This window comes from Thalassophryne amazonica, chromosome 5 (genome assembly GCF_902500255.1).
Source record: "Thalassophryne amazonica chromosome 5, fThaAma1.1, whole genome shotgun sequence".
Taxonomy (NCBI): domain Eukaryota; kingdom Metazoa; phylum Chordata; class Actinopteri; order Batrachoidiformes; family Batrachoididae; genus Thalassophryne; species Thalassophryne amazonica.
Genome location: NC_047107.1, coordinates 55,473,264 through 55,493,481, shown reverse-complemented (window position 1 = coordinate 55,493,481; position 20,218 = coordinate 55,473,264). Strand labels below are relative to the sequence as shown.

Genomic DNA, 20,218 nt, shown 5'->3' with positions numbered 1-20,218 from the left:
CAAACGAGAAGATGCCCCGGACTAGAAAGGACCACACTGATCATTTAAAATGCATGTGTGGGAGTGTTTGTGTGTGTGTGTGTGTGTGCATGTGGGAGTGTGAATGTAAGTGTGGTGTCACTGTCTGTCTTCTTCACACCACACAGAAAAAAAGAGCATCTTATCCTTCGCTCCCAACAGCCAAACAGAACACGTTTCCCTGACAACCGCAGGCCGTGGTCACTTTTTTGCAGGTGACGACAAAGCTGTCGAATCTTCTGATATTATGGAAGGCAGCTCGGCATTAATGAGCGCTGGATCAATACCCGGGTACAGGTGGCAGACTTGCCAATTACAGATAAGGTCATATGCAGGCTGCACTGCTGGAGTTGCAATTCCAATCTGTGACATCTCTCAGGCTTCACACTCCCCTTAATCAATAGTGACTGTTGTGTGGGCCGCCAGAAGAGGAGGTACTGCTGGCCCACCACCAGAGGGTGCCCTGCCTGAAGAGCGGGCTTCAGGCACGAGAGGGCGCTGCCGCCACAGACACAGCCGGGGGTGATAGCTGTCACTCATTATCTCATGACAGCTGTCACCCATCTACGCTTCATCATACTACTCCATAAAACCCGTACGTCATCTCCACCTCATTGCCGAGATATCATCTACCTGTGAAGGTAATTCTCTGCTAAACTGAAAACACTGACTAATAGTCTGAACTTCTTTGCAGCTGTTTTCCTGTAAGTGTTTCTTTATCTGTGGGATTGGCGTTTGGTGTGAACAGCGACGGCTTCGCTTCAGACTCCAAACAGATAAGTGGTTAACAGGAGCTGCACGAGTGTGTGATTAGAGTAGGAGGTGACTTTCCACCTTCTGACTGTTTTTGTTACTGGGTGTGCACACACCCACATCTCACTGTTTGTGCTCCTCACCAGCAGTACCAGATCCGACAGTCGGGGACGGTGATCACCTGGGAATTCGGGACTTGGCGGCTCCAGTATTTACCAGGTTCGGTGGCGGCGGAAATCGTGTGGTTCCGGCTCTTCTCAGGACAGACGTCTTCTATCCTCGAGCCTGCCCACACGTCACCTTTGTGTATTGACTGCTATCATATTCTGAGATTGTCTGTATAGTCGTTGTGCACATTCACAACATTAAATTGTTACCTTTTGGCTCATCTATTGACCGTTCATTTGCGCCCCCTGTTGTGGGTCCGTGTCAATCAATCAATCAATCAATCAATTTTATTTATATAGCGCCAAATCACAACAAACAGTTGCCCCAAGGCGCTTTATATTGTAAGGCAAGGCCATACAATAATTACGTAAAAACCCCAATGGTCAAAACGACCCCCTGTGAGCAAGCACTTGGCGACAGTGGGAAGGAAAAACTCCCTTTTAACAGGAAGAAACCTCCAGCAGAACCAGGCTCAGGGAGGGGCAGTCTTCTGCTGGGACTGGTTGGGGCTGAGGGAGAGAACCAGGAAAAAGACATGCTGTGGAGGGGAGCAGAGATCAGTCACTAATGATTAAATGCAGAGTGGTGCATACAGAGCAAAAAGAGAAAGAAACACTCAGTGCATCATGGGAACCCCCCAGCAGTCTAAGTCTATAGCAGCATAACTAAGGGATGGTTCAGGGTCACCTGATCCAGCCCTAACTATAAACTTTAGCAAAAAGGAAAGTTTTAAGCCTAATCTTAAAAGTAGAGAGGGTGTCTGTCTCCCTGATCCGAATTGGGAGCTGGTTCCACAGGAGAGGAGCCTGAAAGCTGAAGGCTCTGCCTCCCATTCTACTCTTACAAACCCTAGGACCTACAAGTAAGCCTGCAGTCTGAGAGCGAAGCGCTCTATTGGGGTGATATGATAAGAAGGGACCTGATTATTCAAAACCTTATAAGTAACAAGAAGAATTTTAAATTCTATTTTAGAATTAACAGGAAGCCAATGAAGAGAGGCCAATATGGGTGAGATATGCTCTCTCCTTCTAGTCCCCATCAGTACTCTAGCTGCAGCATTTTGAATTAACTGAAGGCTTTTCAGGGAACTTTTAGGACAACCTGATAATAATGAATTACAATAGTCCAGCCGAGAGGAAATAAATGCATGAATTAGTTTTCAGCATCACTCTGAGACAAGACCTTTCTAATTTTAGAGATATTGCGTAAATGCAAAAAAGCAGCCTTACATATTTGTTTAATATGCGCTTTGAATGACATATCCTGATCAAAAATGACTCCAAGATTTCTCACAGTATTACTAGAGGTCAGGGTAATGCCATCCAGAGTAAGGATCTGGTTAGACACCATGTTTCTAAGATTTGTGGGGCCAAGTACAATAACTTCAGTTTTATCTGAGTTTAAAAGCAGGAAATTAGAGGTCAACCATGTCTTTATGTCTGTAAGACAATCCTGCAGTTTAGCTAATTGGTGTGTGTCCTCTGGCTTCATGGATAGATAAAGCTGGGTATCATCTGCGTAACAATGAAAATTTAAGCAATGCCGTCTAATAATACTGCCTAAGGGAAGCATGTATAAAGTGAATAAAATTGGTCTTAGCACAGAACCTTGTGGAACTCCATAATTAACTTTAGTCTGTGAAGAAGATTCCCCATTTACATGAACAAATTGTAATCTATTAGATAAATATGATTCAAACCACCGCAGCGCAGTGCCTTTAATACCTATGGCATGCTCTAATCTCTGTAATAAAATTTTATGGTCAACAGTATCAAAAGCAGCACTGAGGTCTAACAGAATAAGCACAGAGATGAGTCCACTGTCTGAGGCCATAGGAAGATCATTTGTAACCTTCACTAATGCTGTTTCTGTACTATGATGAATTCTAAACCTGACTGAAACTCTTCAAATAGACCATTTCTCTGCAGATGATCAGTTAGCTGTTTTACAACTACCCTTTCAAGAATTTTTGAGAGAAAAGGAAGGTTGGAGATTGGCCTATAATTAGCTAAGATAGCTGGGTCAAGTGATGGCTTTTTAAGTAATGGTTTAATTACTGCCACCTTAAAAGCCTGTGGTACATAGCCAACTAATAAAGATAGATTGATCATATTTAAGATCGAAGCATTAAATAATGGTAGGGCTTCCTTGAACAGCCTGGTAGGAATGGGGTCTAATAGACATGTTGATGGTTTGGAGGAAGTAACTAATGAAAATAACTCAGACAGAACAATCGGAGAGACCAAATACCGGCATCACTGAAAGCAGCCAAAGATAACGATACGTCTTTGGGATGGTTATGAGTAATTTTTTCTCTAATAGTTAAAATTTTATTAGCAAAGAAAGTCATGAAGTCATTACTAGTTAAAGTTAATGGAATACTCAGCTCAATAGAGCTCTGACTCTTTGTCAGCCTGGCTACAGTGCTGAAAAGAAACCTGGGGTTGTTCTTATTTTCTTCAATTAGTGATGAGTAGTAAGATGTCCTAGCTTTACGGAGGGCTTTTTTATAGAGCAACAGACTCTTTTTCCAGGCTAAGTGAAGATCTTCTAAATTAGTGAGACGCCATTTCCTCTCCAACTTACGGTTATCTGCTTTAAGCTGTGAGTTTGTGAGTTATACCACGGAGTCAGGCACTTCTGATTTAAAGCTCTCTTTTTCAGAGGAGCTACAGCATCCAAAGTTGTCTTTAATGAGGATGTAAAACTATTGACGAGATACTCTATCTCACTTACAGAGTTTAGGTAGCTACTCTGCACTGTGTTGGTATATGGCATTAGAGAACATAAAGAAGGAATCATATCCTTAAACCTAGTTACAGCGCTTTCTGAAAGACTTCTAGTGTAATGAAACTTATTCCCCACTGCTGGGTAGTCCATCAGAGTAAATGTAAATGTTATTAAGAAATGATCAGACAGAAGGGAGTTTTCAGGGAATACTGTTAAGTCTTCAATTTCCATACCATAAGTCAGAACAAGATCTAAGATATGATTAAAGTGGTGGGTGGACTCATTTACATTTTGAGCAAAGCCAATTGAGTCTAATAATAGATTAAATGCAGTGTTGAGGCTGTCATTCTCAGCATCTGTGTGGATGTTAAAATCGCCCACTATAATTATCTTATCTGAGCTAAGCACTAAGTCAGACAAAAGGTCTGAAAATTCACAGAGAAACTCACAGTAACGACCAGGTGGACGATAGATAACAACAAATAAAACTGGTTTTTGGGACTTCCAATTTGGATGGACAAGACTAAGAGTCAAGCTTTCAAATGAATTAAAGCTCTGTCTGGGTTTTTGATTAATTAATAAGATGGAATGGAAGATTGCTGCTAATCCTCCGCCCCGGCCCGTGCTACGAGCGTTCTGGAAGTTAGTGTGACTCGGGGGTGTTGACTCATTTAAACTAACATATTCATCCTGCTGTAACCAGGTTTCTGTAAGGCAGAATAAATCAATATGTTGATCAATTATTATATCATTTACTAACAGGGACTTAGAAGAGAGAGACCTAATGTTTAATAGACCACATTTAACTGTTTTAGTCTGTGGTGCAGTTGAAGGTGCTATATTATTTTTTCTTTTTGAATTTTTATGCTTAAATAGATTTTTGCTGGTTATTGGTGGTCTGGGAGCAGGCACCGTCTCTACGGGGATGGGGTAATGTGTCACTACACTTTCCCCAACAGTGACCTCTACATGAAGAAAAACTAAATTAAAATCTACTCACTCGCTCTCTGTCTTTGTGTGTGAGGTACACACTGAAGCTATGTGGGTAGATTTCAGATTTGCCTCCCCCCCCGCCCCCCCCAACCACACACACACACACACACACACACACACACACACACACACACACACACACACACACACACACACACCCCACCCATGATTCCACACTTTGTGATAACAGAAACAAGGCTTTTTCACACTTCAAACCAAATAAACACACTGTAAAAAGGATTTGTTTACTCCACTTGACTCAGCCAAGTTATTTTGTTTCTTTGACTAAACTATGTCAATGTAAAGTATCATTGTCATTGCTAAAAATGTGACATTTTATGTTGATGTAATGTAACAATTCCAACATCCTTTATTATACTTCATACTGTTTCACAAAATGATTCACTGTTTTGAAGTGCTGGAAATAGTAAATGAACTATTGCTTCAATTGCTTTATATTGTGTAGAAGACTAAAATGCAATTTTAGTTCATTAATATTTGGACAATAATTTAAATTCATGGTGATTTACTTTTATGCTGTTAAAAAGTACTATTTATAGTATTTTCAGCAAGTAATAGAGTAATATGTCATGCATTGTACTTAAATGTGTGGATAATTCAGAGTTCATTTGTATTGTTTATGTGGCATTTTGTAACTTAATTTTGTAAATAACTTTCTGTTTCAAAATGGTGGGAACATTGAATGAACCAAAAGCTTCAGGTAATAATTTCAATGTTGCTTTGAAATACTAGAATTCAAATGCAACAATTATTTTGGAAACTTGTTCACTTTTTCAAAAATTTGAAAAGCAGACATGCAAAAGTTGTTTTAGACAAACAATTAGACTTTAGACATTTCTTTGATATGGTAGAAAAGAAAAGAAACAATTACTTTAAAAATTATCACCGTTTCAAAACACTTGATTCAAAGCAGTTGAATCATTAAATGAACTGGTTAGTCCAGAAAATATTTAACTTTTTCCAAAAGCACAAAATTAAATTGCTTTTTATAATTATGCACTGCTTAATCATAATTGAGATACTAAACAAAGCATTTTGCTTTAGAAAATGATTCAGTTTATCAAAATGCTGCAAGCTCAAATTCAATAAATTGATCCAGATAATGTGATAACCAGTAGTGTTGGCACGGGTGAACATTTTTCATGAGACATTGGGGTGGTACATGCACTTTAAAAAAAAAAAAAATCTGCGCCACAAGCCGTTTCCTATTATCTATATCACTGTGTGGGAAAGTGGCAAATTGGCGCCCCCTGATGCTGCAGGTGCCCCTGCTTGCTGAGAAGGTGCACAGTGTGAGAATGGGAAAGGGGAGGAGCGCGCGGGGGGCAGTTCACCTCTGGGTTTCCCAAATGGAATGGACGGTGGGGGGGGGGGGACAGGGGATGGAATTAGTGGGTTAAAGTCAGTTACACCTCGACTGTCTTCCACATAATGCACATCTCATTCATAATATTATAAATACAGGCCTATAATTACTGCACGATTTTATGAATTGTGTCAAAATGGCTAATAAAAATAGGTGATACAAAATGATTATGCGGTCACCCGGGTGAATTGGTTTAGTCTCGACTTCAGGTCGTGAGTTGGTGGAGGGGGACGGAGTGTGTTGATTGTCGAATGCCAAATAAACACACAGATGGACAGAAAAAGGTAAAAGCATAAGGTGACCAATTTAGGAAAACAAGAAAAAAGAAGAGAAATGAGCAAAGGATAAAAGTATGCAACTGTGTTCTCCCGGTATGATTACGATATCCATGTATTGAATGAAGGGCTGATATTAACTGATGGTATAACACGTTTGTTAGCCTTCTTGCTATGAGGCTTCCTATGCTTACGACATCTGTTAGAAAAGTATCCGACCTTTTTATTTTTTGCAAAAACCATATGGATTTGAATCACGTGTGATTGCATCAGCCAAGCTTGAACCTTCGTGCGCATGCGTGAGTTTTTTCACGCCTGTCGGTTGCGTCATTCGCCTGTGAGCATGCTTTGAGTAAGCAGTGGTCCACCCCTCTCGTCGGATTTTTATTGCAAATAAAATGTCTGAACGATTTGGAGCTTTGCTGCATCAAATTTTTCCAGAAACTGTGAGAGACCTCCAGGTGGACACCATTCGGAAAATTCAGATGGCTTTCAGGGACGATTTTATGGGGATTACACAGATTAAGGAGTGCTCCAGCCGGTTTAAAGACCGCCCACAGCGTCTGAGAGCGTGGCGCACTCCGAGCACCGATCGACAGGCTGAAACCCCGCAAAAACTGTTGTGTGGGCCGCTGAAGAGGAGGTACTGCTGGCCCACCACCACCAGAGGGCGCCCTGCCTGGAGTGCGGGCTCCAGGCACCAGAGGGCGCTGCCGCCTTATGGGAGTAGCCTGGGTGACAGCTGTCACCCATCACCAGACACAGCTGTTCCACTCAGCACAGAGGTATATCTGGAGGACGGCGTCTCCACCTCAGTGCCGAGATATCGCCTAAGACTGAGGTAATATTCTCTGCATTTATATTCTGAACAACCAGCTAAACTTGTTAAACCTTTTCAGGACTGTTGACTACTGATAGCTTCATTGCTTGGATAAGTACTCACCTTCCTGCTGTACTTTGACAAGAGGTGGAGGCGGCTTCTCCCCTCTCCGTTACTGGGTGCGGTCGCATCCACACCTGTGTGTTGTTGCTCTCTCCCGCCAGCAGTACCGGATCCGACGAGCGGAGGCAGTGGCCACCTGGGAATTCGGGACTTGGCGGTTCCAGTATTTCCAGGGTTCGGTGGCAGAGGAGATCTGGGTGGTTCCGGTTCGACTGAGACGGACGTCTCCTACCTTCGAGCCTGCCCACACGACACCAGCGGATTCGACCCCAAATTGTGATTGTTGTATTTATTGTGCTCGTTTCACAATAGTAAACCTTGTTATTTACCTTCTCCATTGTCCGTTCATTGCGCCCCCTGTTGTGGGTCCGTGTTCCTACACTTTCACAACAGGATATCTCGGCCAGCGTCATGGACCCCGAGGGGCGTCAACCGGCTGTTGAACGGCCAATGGAAGACCAAGGCGCGTCGGCGGCTTCGGGAGGGGTAATCGGTGAGTTGCAGCGGATCCTCACCGCTTTCACCTCTCGGATCGATTTAATGACCGAGCAGCACGTTCTCCTAAACCGCAGGGTGGAGGCTCTCGCCGCACAAGTGGAGGCGCGCCCTTCGGGCGCCGCTGCGGCTCTCCCTCCCGAGGACCCTGCGCGTGAAAGTGACGTTCCACTGGTCGTTCAACGGTCCCTTCCTCCGTCCCCAGAAGCATACATAAGCCCTCCAGAACCGTACGGAGGCTGTGTGGAGACGTGCGCGGATTTTCTGATGCAGTGTTCGCTCGTCTTCGCACAGCGTCCCGTGATGTACGCGACTGATGCTAGCAAAGTAGCTTATGTAATAAATCTGCTTCGCGGGGAGGCACGCGCTTGGGCTACAGCGCTCTGGGAGCAGAACTCACGGCTCCTTCATACATACGTTGGGTTTGTATGGGAGCTCAGAACGGTGTTCGACCATCCCAACAGAGGAGAGTCCGCTTCAACCGCGCTACTGTCAATGAGACAGGGGCGTCGGAGCGCAGCTGCCTATGCAGTCGCCTTCCGCATCGCGGCGGCGAGATCCGGCTGGAATAGCACTGCCCTCCGCGCCGCCTTTGTAAACGGACTGTCATTGGTCCTAAAAGAGCACCTGGTGGCGAAGGACGAACCGCGGGACTTAGACGGGCTCATCGATCTGGTCATACGACTCGACAACCGGTTAGAAGAACGCCGTCGGGAACGAGGCGAAGGGCGTGGCCAGGCACGCGTCGTCCCTCTCCCTTCCGGTTCCGATCGAGCTCCGCCTTCCCCACGCTCCACAGCCCCTGCGCTCCGTGGGGTCACAGCTCCCCCTACTGACGAAGCTAGGGACACGAGTAGGGCAACATTTAGGGCACCAGATGCACAGAGGAGATGGACCCACGGAGCGTGTCTTGTTTGTGGTTCAATAGAGCACCATGTGAGAGACTGCCCCGAGCGGTCAAACGCCAAACGCCCACCCCTAGAGACTGGGCCAGGGGTGGGCCAAAACATTCACGTGGGACACACCCACATTGCTACACGACTCCCAGTCACGATCCTGTTTGAGGATTCAACCCTGAAGGCCCCAGCACTGGTGGACACGGGCTCTGAGGGGAATCTGCTTGACAGTAGATGGGCCAGGGAGATAGGGCTCCTTCTGGTGGCTCTTACCTCGCCTGTGCAGGTTCGGGCGCTAGATGGCTCCCTACTCCCACCAATCACGCATAAGACACCTCCAGTAACTCTGGTGGTGTCAGGTAACCACCGGGAGGTGATCGAGTTCTTTGTGACTCAGGCCACCTCCCGTGTGGTTTTGGGTTTTCCCTGGATGCTAAAGCACAATCCCCGGATCGATTGGCCGTCCGGGGTAGTGGTTCAGTGGAGCGAAACCTGCCATCGGGAGTGTCTAGGTTCCTCGGTTCCTCCCGGCTCCCAAGCTAAGGAGGAGGTCCGAGTCCCGCCCAATCTGAAGGCGGTGCCGGCGGAGTACCATGACCTCGCTGACGTGTTCAGCAAGGATCTGGCTCTCACGCTTCCTCCCCACCACCCGTATGATTGTGCCATTGATTTGGTTCCAGGCAGTGAGTTCCCGTCCAGTAGGCTGTACAACCTCTCACGGCCGGAGCGTGAATCGATGGAGACCTACATCCGGGACTCATTAGCTGCCGGGTTGATCCGGAATTCCACCTCTCCGATGGGTGCAGGTTTCTTTTTTGTGGGTAAAAAAGATGGCGGGCTTCGTCCATGCATTGATTACAGGGGGTTGAACGAAATCACGGTTCGCAACCAATACCCGTTGCCCTTGTTGGATTCAGTGTTCACCCCCTTGCATGGAGCCAAAATCTTCACCAAGCTGGATCTTAGGAATGCGTATCATTTGGTTCGGATCCGGAAGGGAGACGAATGGAAGACGGCATTTAACACCCCCTTAGGTCATTTTGAGTACCTGGTCATGCCGTTCGGTCTCACTAATGCTCCCGCGACTTTCCAAGCGTTGGTAAACGATGTCTTGCGGGACTTCCTGCACCGGTTCGTCTTCGTGTATCTGGACGATATACTCATCTTTTCCCCGGATCCTGAGACTCATGTCCGGCATGTCCGTCAGGTTCTGCAGCGGTTGTTGGAGAACCGCCTGTTTGTGAAGGACGAGAAGTGTGAATTCCACCGCACTTCTTTGTCCTTCCTGGGGTTTATAATCTCCTCTAACTCCGTCGCCCCTGATCCGGCCAAGGTTGCGGCGGTGAGAGATTGGCCCCAACCTACAAGCCGTAGGAAGCTGCAACAGTTCCTCGGTTTTGCTAATTTCTACAGGAGGTTCATTAAGGGCTATAGTCAGGTAGTTAGCCCCCTGACAGCCCTGACCTCACCAAAAGTCCCCTTCACCTGGTCGGATCGGTGCGAAGCCGCGTTCAAGGAGTTGAAACGGCGCTTCTCGTCTGCACCAGTTCTGGTGCAGCCCGATCCTAGCCGCCAGTTAGTGGTTGAAGTGGATGCCTCGGACTCAGGGATAGGAGCGGTGCTCTCCCAGAGCGGGAAGACCGATAAGGTCCTTCACCCGTGTGCCTATTTTTCTCGCAGGTTGACCCCCGCTGAACGGAACTATGACGTCGGCAATCGGGAACTCCTTGCTGTGAAAGAGGCCCTCGAAGAGTGGAGACATCTGTTGGAGGGAACAGCCGTGCCATTCACGGTTTTCACTGACCATCGGAACCTGGAGTATATCAGGACCGCCAAGCGGCTGAACCCCAGGCAAGCCCGCTGGTCACTGTTCTTTGGCCGTTTTGACTTCCGGATTACCTACCGTCCCGGGACCAAGAATCAGAGGTCGGATGCATTGTCCCGGGTGCACGAAGACGAAGTCAAAACGGAACCGTCGGATCCCCCGGATCCCATCATCCCGGAGTCCGCTATCGTGGCCGCCCTCACCTGGGACGTGGAGAAGACCGTCCGGGAGGCCCTGACCCGTGTCCCGGACCCCGGAAACGGACCAAAGAACAGACTATACGTCCCACCAGAGGCTAGGGCTGCAGTCCTGGACTTCTGTCACGGTTCTAAGCTCTCCTGTCACCCAGGGGTGCGAAGGACCGTGACAGTCGTCCGGCAACGCTTCTGGTGGGCATCCCTGGAGGCCGACGTCCGGGACTACGTCCAGGCCTGTACCACCTGCGCCAGGGGCAAGGCCGACCACAGAAAGACCTCAGGGCAGCTACAGCCACTGCCCGTGCCTCATCGCCCCTGGTCCCACATCGGTCTGGACTTCGTCACGGGTCTCCCGCCGTCCCAGGGAAACACCGTCGTCTTCACGATAGTGGACCGTTTCTCCAAGGCGGCCCACTTCGTGGCCCTCCCGAAGCTCCCAACGGCCCAGGAGACAGCGGACCTCCTGGTCCACCACGTCGTCCGTCTGCATGGCATACCATCAGACATCGTCTCCGATCGCGGTCCCCAGTTCACCTCACACGTCTGGAGGAGCTTCTGCCGGGAACTGGGGGCCACGGTCAGCCTCTCGTCTGGGTACCACCCCCAGACCAACGGGCAGGCAGAGCGGGCGAATCAGGAACTGGAGCAGACACTTCGCTGTGTGACAGCCGCGCACCCGACGGCCTGGAGTACCCACCTGGCCTGGATCGAGTACGCCCACAACAGCCAAGTGTCATCACCCACCGGCCTCTCCCCGTTTGAGGTGTGCTTGGGGTATCAGCCCCCCTTGTTTCCGGTGGTTGAGGGAGAGGTCGGTGTGCCCTCGGTCCAGGCCCACCTACGGAAGTGCCGTCGGGTGTGGCGTGCCGCCCGCTCTGCCTTGTTGCAGGCCCGGACGAGGGCGAAGAAACATGCAGACCGGCGGCGAGCCCCGGCCCCCAAGTATCGTCCTGGGCAGGAGGTCTGGTTGTCCACCAAGGACATTCCTCTACAGGTTGACTCACCGAAACTCCAAGAACGGTACATCGGACCGTATAAGATCCTCAAGGTCATCAACCCCGCCGCAGTGAGGCTCCAGCTTCCGGCCTCACTGCGGATCCATCCAGTTTTTCATGTTTCCCGGATCAAGCCCCTTCACACCTCACCCCTCTGCACCCCGGGTCCGGCGCCGCCTCCTGCCCGGATCATCGACGGAGCACCGGCTTGGACTGTCCGCCGGCTCCTTGATGTCCGTCGGATGGGCCGGGGTTTTCAGTATCTGGTGGACTGGGAGGGGTACGGACCCGAGGAGCGCTCCTGGGTGAAGAAGGGTTTCATCCTGGACCCGGCCCTCCTGGCCGACTTCTACCGTCGCCATCCGGACAAGCCCGGTCGTGCGCCAGGAGGCGCCCGTTGAGGGGGGGGGTCCTGTTGTGTGGGCCGCTGAAGAGGAGGTACTGCTGGCCCACCACCACCAGAGGGCGCCCTGCCTGGAGTGCGGGCTCCAGGCACCAGAGGGCGCTGCCGCCTTATGGGAGTAGCCTGGGTGACAGCTGTCACCCATCACCAGACACAGCTGTTCCACTCAGCACAGAGGTATATCTGGAGGACGGCGTCTCCACCTCAGTGCCGAGATATCGCCTAAGACTGAGGTAATATTCTCTGCATTTATATTCTGAACAACCAGCTAAACTTGTTAAACCTTTTCAGGACTGTTGACTACTGATAGCTTCATTGCTTGGATAAGTACTCACCTTCCTGCTGTACTTTGACAAGAGGTGGAGGCGGCTTCTCCCCTCTCCGTTACTGGGTGCGGTCGCATCCACACCTGTGTGTTGTTGCTCTCTCCCGCCAGCAGTACCGGATCCGACGAGCGGAGGCAGTGGCCACCTGGGAATTCGGGACTTGGCGGTTCCAGTATTTCCAGGGTTCGGTGGCAGAGGAGATCTGGGTGGTTCCGGTTCGACTGAGACGGACGTCTCCTACCTTCGAGCCTGCCCACACGACACCAGCGGATTCGACCCCAAATTGTGATTGTTGTATTTATTGTGCTCGTTTCACAATAGTAAACCTTGTTATTTACCTTCTCCATTGTCCGTTCATTGCGCCCCCTTTTGTGGGTCCGTGTTCCTACACTTTCACAACAAAAAACAACCAGATCATTTCCAAAGTGAAGGCTTTGTTGATCTGGGACGTCGTCTGACTTCCACAAAAATAGCAAGACATGGACATCAGCACTTTTTTGGCACATTCCACTGTTACAGGAGTTTTTTTCATGGAAAGAGAAGCGGAGGGATGCGCCACAGAGCCGCTCATGGCGCGGGACAAAACCACCTCCGTGTTGTGTGTTGGGGGGTGTGGCTGGAGGTTTTGGTGTTTTTTTCTTTTCTTTGCTCCTCAGGTGGCATGGAAGCTGATTTGTCTGTGGAAAAAAGGTGCTGGCTGAAGAATCCTCACCCTCGTCAATATCATGTGAGGCACCTGGGACTGGTGCTCACGTGCTGCCCTAAAGACTTTCAGCTGTAGCAGATAATTGGATGGCGTTCTGCTTTTAAGGCATGTGTGAATCAAGCAGAACTGCCGGGAACTCGACCTTGTGATGTTCGTTTGTGAGACGCTGAGGACCGCACCTGGGTTTGACACATTAAGCCTGTGAAGCAGGGAAGGGTGAGGACACATGCTGGCAGCACACAGTAAAGGTAATTAACTGTTTGACTAATTGTAGATAGTAACTTGATGTTTTGCTACATAGTATATGTTGGAGTTATTCTGTAGATACACTGTTTTATTTTATCATGCATGTTTTGTGTTCTCTGCTCTGGTAGAATGTAGTTCTCTCTGCTCTGATAAAGTGTACTGTACTGATGTGATGGGTGAAGGTTACTTAAGATATGTGACATGACGTGCTTCTGCAAGTTGTGGTATCTCTGTATGCACGCTAAGCTCTTTTTCAGGACATGTGAAGATGACCCAGGCAGAATGCAGCCATAAGCGGAGCAGTGAGATAAAGAATAGAGAATTGAATGTTCCAACCACAGTGTGATTATGATACATTAGTCCTTGTGTCAGAAGAAGTGTGATTAATCGATAGATATCTTAAACACATCTTAATCGAGCCCAAGATTAAAAAGGTTCTGAACGTCCTGAATGTATTGTGCAATCAGCGGTTCTGTGGCAACAGCTCACGCGCTATCACTCCTCCCCTTAGGAGCTGTACCGCCCATGTATGTAGGGAAGTCCTTAATAAAAAGAGCGGGAGCGCAGGCCAGACTTTAGTGTAGCTTTGGTGTATAGCCTGACTGCACTCCGCGCGTAAAATTTGACTTTCTGTCTCACTGGTGGTTCTTGACTCTGTTTGTCTTATCAAGGTTTTAAGAATGTTTGGAGGAGAAAATACCCAACAGTATACTTGAAATTGTGATGAGAATGGTGTGGCTTGCTTCTCACTGCTGTGGCGTGCAGGATAAGTGATCCTCCACTTATTGTGAGAAGCTGCTCATGTGCATAAAGATAAAAAGTACAGACCTTGATGTGTTGCTGATAGCGTGTGTCTTGTGAAAGAAATTGTTATAACTGCTAACTTACCTCACATCTTCTGTGCTTCACAGAGAGTCAGTTTGTCGTGTCCACCTGGGGGGTGTTTGTCTGATGGTAGTGAGTCCAGGAGCACCGGACTTCTCTCCCTATGAACGCTGGAGAGCGTGCCAGCAGTCACTCCTCTTGAAGGACATTGGGTTGGGTTTTTTTTGTATAATTTATTTAGGCACAGGTGAAAAATAAATTGTTTTTTGTTGATGGAACCGCTTTCTGGTTATTTTTAGTGCTGGGTCCTGTCTGACGCAGGTTCGCTCCTCAAGCTGCGTCGACACATAACAGTAGTTCCCGGCCATTCCATAATGGACCCAGCGGCAGAGGCGGTTCCTTTTGCCGAGAAAGTCCAAGAACACTTGGAGAAAATATGGGAGCAATTACAGCATCTCGCAAATCAAATTAAACAAACAGACGCCCGTGTTACGGAGCTTGTCGTTCCGCTCCCTGCTGCTCCAGCTGTGGCATCAGCGATACCGGGGCAGATAACTCCGTCACCCAGAGATTCGGTGTTCGAACCGATTATCTGTCATCCGGAGCCTTATGCGGGAGATGTCGAGGCTTGTGCTTCGTTTTTGATGCAATGTTCTCTGGTTTTTGCTCAGCCACCGGCTTCCTTCTCTTCTGATGGGAGCCGTGTTTCATACGTGACAAATTTGCTCCGAGGTGACGCCTTAGCTTGGGTCACAGTGTTGTGGAGTAACAACTCGCCATTGTTAGGGTCCTTTAAGGATTTCTCCCGGGAGTTCCGACTGGTTCTTGACCATCCGGTGAAAACGAATACCGTTGCTCAACGGTTACTGAATCTTAGGCAGGGGAGGCGGAGTGCGGCGGAGTATTCCGTGGACTTCCGGATTTTTTCTGCTCGGTCAGGTTGGAATGCCGCAGCTTTGCGGGGCGTGTTTGTGCACGGGTTAAATGAGTCATTAAAGGACGAGCTGGCGGTCCGTGACGAACCAAACGATTTAGATGAGCTAATATCGTTGGTAATTCGTCTAGATGATCCGATGAGGGAGCGTGATCGCGAGAGAGGACGCCCATCAGAGCGGGGTTTTTCGTCTCGGGGCTTTCCCCGACACAGGTCTGGGCCGCCTCTTCTTCGCCCCACTGAGGCTCCCCCGACGGGACCTCTGGCTCCTCCTGTCGACGAGCCCATGCAGCTCGGTCGAGCAGAGATTTCTGTATTGCCCCGACTATTAGACGTCAAAAAGAATAATGGTGACGTGACTCCAAGTGTTCTGGGACCGGCAACATAATACACATATATATATAAAAAAAAACCTAGCACGGGTAAATGTTTTTTTTTTTCTCTCTCTTTTTTTTCTATTTCTTGTTGGTGATTTGCAGGTTTGTCTGGAGGGGGAGGAGTGGCTGTTAGGCGGTTGGACGTCCGCCTGGACTCTTGTCCTTATTGCTTTTTTATGTGTTTTTAGGTATTTTCTGTTTGGGCATGTTGGGTCGTTTTCTTTTGTTGTTTTTTATTTCTCTACATTCCTAACCCCAACCTCACTTGCCCCAAGACCGTTTGTCTTGTGGGTGGTGGGGTGGTGCAGGTTGGTCACTGAGTATTCTCAGAAGACCTCTGCACCTAGGGGGGGGGGGGGGGGGGGGTGTTAGAGGCGTTTTTTTTGTTTTGGTTAGGGCCCGGTTCCACTCCAGCCTCGGCGTACCTTTGTACCATTCGTCATTGGTGTTGCCGGGGTATGGTGCTGCGGGGACTTACCTCAGTCGGAGGGGTGGACCGATCTGTTGCCGTTCGCCATTTCGGTAGTTCCACCCCTCCCGAGAGGCTGGGGTATGGTCGAGTTGAGGCACCGGACGTTTTTCCGGTTCTCCGCTGCGCCTTGGGGTTGGAGCCAGGCTAGTTTTTTTCCTGTTCCCTTCTCCGGCTTAGTATTGTGAGCGGTTCGCTGATATTGAGCCGCCGAAGGGCTCTGGGTGGGACCTGGGGTCTTTCGGGGTGCCGGGGAGGGTAACGGGGTTTAGAGTCATTTTACCATCCCCCGGGGTTGTTTTTGGTAGTCCTCCGGGGGTTGATTTTTGCTTTTGTTTTGTTTCCTTCCAGGTTCCGCCTCCAGGGTTGATGGGACGGTCCTCTGGGGGGGAATTGGCTTGGGGCTAACTGGCCGAGTGTGCCCGGGTCTGGGGTTCCGGGGTTGTGGGGGGAGCGCCTCCTGGGGTTGATGGTACGGTCCCCTGGGGGGCGCCGTTTTACTCTATGTACACCTGGGGACCTGTGTGGGATCTTGGTTCTGGCTGTTCCTCCTGGAACAGGCGATGAAGGCCTTCTGGGGGGGGGTTGGTCTTTGCAGGTCATTCTGGGAGGGTTGTTTGTTATTTTTCTTTCGTGTATTTCTGTTTATATTGTGTTTGTGGGACTGTGTTGGGTTTTGGTGTTTGGGATGATTTCTTTTCTTCCCGGGGATTGATGGGACGGTCCCCTGGGGAGGTTGTTGGGTGGGTTTTGTGTTTTTTTTGTGTGTTGGATTGTTTTGGGGTTTGTTTTGGGGCTTTTGTTGACTCCAGCCGGCCTTCCAGCTGCGGTGCCTGTCCTGCTGTCTGTGGTGGACCTTGGGAGCGTGGTGCTGTCTGCTTCCTGGCATGGACCCCGGAGGGAGGTGCTGTTCTCGGTCCTGGTCTGGTCGGTCGCCGGGGGGCTTCCCGTTGATGGGGGGGGGTACTGTTGTGTGTTGGGGGTGTGGCTAGAGGTTTTGGTGTTTTTTTTCTTTTCTTTGCTCCTCAGGTGGCATGGAAGCTGATTTGTCTGTGGAAAAAAGGTGCTGGCTGAAGAATCCTCACCCTCGTCAATATCATGTGAGGCACCTGGGACTGGTGCTCACGTGCTGCCCTAAAGACTTTCAGCTGTAGCAGATAATTGGATGGCGTTCTGCTTTTAAGGCATGTGTGAATCAAGCAGAACTGCCGGGAACTCGACCTTGTGATGTTCGTTTGTGAGACGCTGAGGACCGCACCTGGGTTTGACACATTAAGCCTGTGAAGCAGGGAAGGGTGAGGACACATGCTGTCAGCACACAGTAAAGGTAATTAACTGTTTGACTAATTGTAGATAGTAATTTGATGTTTTGCTACATAGTATACTTGAAATTGTGATGAGAATGGTGTGGCTTGCTTCTCACTGCTGTGGCGTGCAGGATAAGTGATCCTCCACTTATTGTGAGAAGCTGCTCATGTGCATAAAGATAAAAAGTACAGACCTTGATGTGTTGCTGATAGCGTGTGTCTTGTGAAAGAAATTGTTATAACTGCTAACTTACCTCACATCTTCTGTGCTTCACAGAGAGTCAGTTTGTCGTGTCCACCTGGGGGGTGTTTGTCTGATGGTAGTGAGTCCAGGAGCGCCGGACTTCTCTCCCTATGAACGCTGGAGAGTGTGCCAGCAGTCACTCCTCTTGAAGGACATTGGGTTGGGGTTTTTTTGTATAATTTATTTAGGCACAGGTGAAAAATAAATTGTTTTTTGTTGATGGAACCGCTTTCTGGTTATTTTTAGTGCTGGGTCCTGTCTGACGCAGGTTCGCTCCTCAAGCTGCGTCGACACATAACACTCCGTGTTGGTCTCACAGGACGGCTTTCAGATGGCTTTCGGTGGCTTTTCAGTCGTGTGACTATCCGAGAAATTGTGCATGAGCTGGACATGCCACAACACGTCCTGTGAGGCTTCATCACGGTGTTGCTTTGCGCCATGCGGCTCCGTCCCGACGCGCGGAATTCCTCCGCACGTCTGTCTCAGTGTGCCGAAAAAGTGCTGATGTCCACGTCTTCCGCAATTCCTGTGGTAGTCAGACGATGTCCCGGATCAACACAGCATCCAGTTTGGAAATGAATGGCACATTCCACTGTTACAGGAGTTTTTGTCATGGAAAGAGGAGACGATCACTTTCGAGCTGGATGTGAATTTTGTCTAAGTGCCCCCACGACTGTGGAGTTGCAAAGCAACACACATGTTGGGCTCACTCTCCCACACTTTGAAAACCCCTGTTCTAAACACTAAATGAAACAGTTTCTTCACAGATGTATTCAGTGTTTCACAGCACTATGGCGAAAAAATCTCATGGACATTTGTAATACAACCCCTGGCAAAAATTATGGAATCACCGGCCTCGGAGGATGTTCATTCAGTTGTTTAATTTTGTAGAAAAAAGTAGATCACAGACATGACACAAAACTAAAGTCATTTCAAATGGCAACTTTCTGGCTTTAAGAAACACTATAAGAAATCAGGAAAAAAATTTGTGGCAGTCAGTAACGGTTACTTTTTTAGACCAAGCAGAGTGAAAAAAATATGGAATCACTCAATTCTGAGGAAAAAATTATGGAATCACCCTGTAAATTTTCATCCCCAAAACTAACACCTGCATCAAATCAGATCTGCTTGTTAGTCTGCAACTAAAAAGGAGTGATCACACCTTGGAGAGCTGTTGCACCAAGTGGACTGACATGAATCATGGCTCCAACACGAGAGATGTCAATTGAAACAAAGGAGAGGATTATCAAACTCTTAAAAGAGAGTAAATCATCACGCAATGTTGCAAAAGATGGTGGTTGTTCACAGTCAGCTGTGTCTAAACTCTGGACAAAATACAAACAACATGGGAAGGTTGTTAAAGGCAAACATACTGGTAGACCAAGGAAGACATCAAAGCGTCAAGACAGAAAACTTAAAGCAGTATGTCTCAAAAATCGAAAATGTACAACAAAACGAATGAGGAACGAATGGGAGGAAACTGGAGTCAACGTCTGTGACCGAACTGTAAGAAACCGCCTAAAGGAAATGGGATTTACATACAGAAAAGCTAAACGAAAGCCATCATTAACACCTAAACAGAAAAAACAAGGTTACAATGGGCTAAGGAAAAGCAATCATGGACTGTGGATGACTGGATGAAAGTCATATTCAGTGATGAATCTCGAATCTGCATTGGGCAAGGTGATGATGCTGGAACTTTTGTTTGGTGCTGTTCCAATGAGATTTATAAAGATGACTGCCTGAAGAGAACATGTAAATTTCCACAGTCATTGATGATATGGGGCTGCATGTCAGGTAAAGGCACTGGGGAGATGGCTGTCATTACATCATCAATAAATACACAAGTTTACGTTGATATTTTGGACACTTTTCTTATCTCATCAATTGAAAGGATGTTTGGGGATGATGAAATCATTTTTCAAGATGATAATGCATCTTGCCATAGAGCAAAAACGGTGAAAACATTCCTTGCTAAAAGACACATAGGGTCAATGTCATGGCCTGCAAATAGTCCGGATCTTAATCCAATTGAAAATCTTTGGTGGAAGTTGAAGAAAATGGTCCATGACAAGGCTCCAACCTGCAAAGCTGATCTGGCAACAGCAATCAGAGAAAGTTGGAGCCAGATTGATGAAGAGTACTGTTTGTCACTCATTAAGTTCATGCCTCAGAGACTGCAAGCTGTTATAAAATCCAGAGGCGGTGCAACAAAATACTAGTGATGTGTTGGAGCGTTCTTTTGTTTTTCATGATTCCATAATTTTTTCCTCAGAATTGAGTGATTCCATATTTTTTCCCTCTGCTTGGTCTAAAAAAGTAACCATTACTGACTGCCACAATTTTTTTTCCTGATTTCTTATAGTGTTTCTTAAAGCCAGAAAGTTGCCATTTGAAACAACTTTAATTTTGTGTCATGTCTGTGATCTGCTTTTTTTCTACAAAATTAAACAACTGAATGAACATCCTCCGAGGCCGGTGATTCCATAATTTTTGCCAGGGGTTGTAAAATAAAAACCCAGTGGATTTAAATTTAGAACATTAGCGTGGTGATTTTAAGCTATAAATTGCATAACGTGCACCTGAAGGTGTTTTTGATATTTAGAAGTAAAACAATGGATACATACTGATTACTTGCACCACAAGTAATCTTATTTGCAGCTGAATTAGCTAATTAAATTACAAAACCTCACATAAAGAAAAATA

General features: G+C 47.8%; 1 protein-coding gene across 1 annotated transcript in view; it reads right to left on the bottom strand.

Annotated features, from left to right (window-relative positions):
- The window catches only part of rasl10a (RAS-like, family 10, member A), a 156,544-nt gene that overhangs the window by 96,986 nt on the left and 39,340 nt on the right, over positions 1-20,218 (bottom strand). The window lies entirely within an intron of this gene.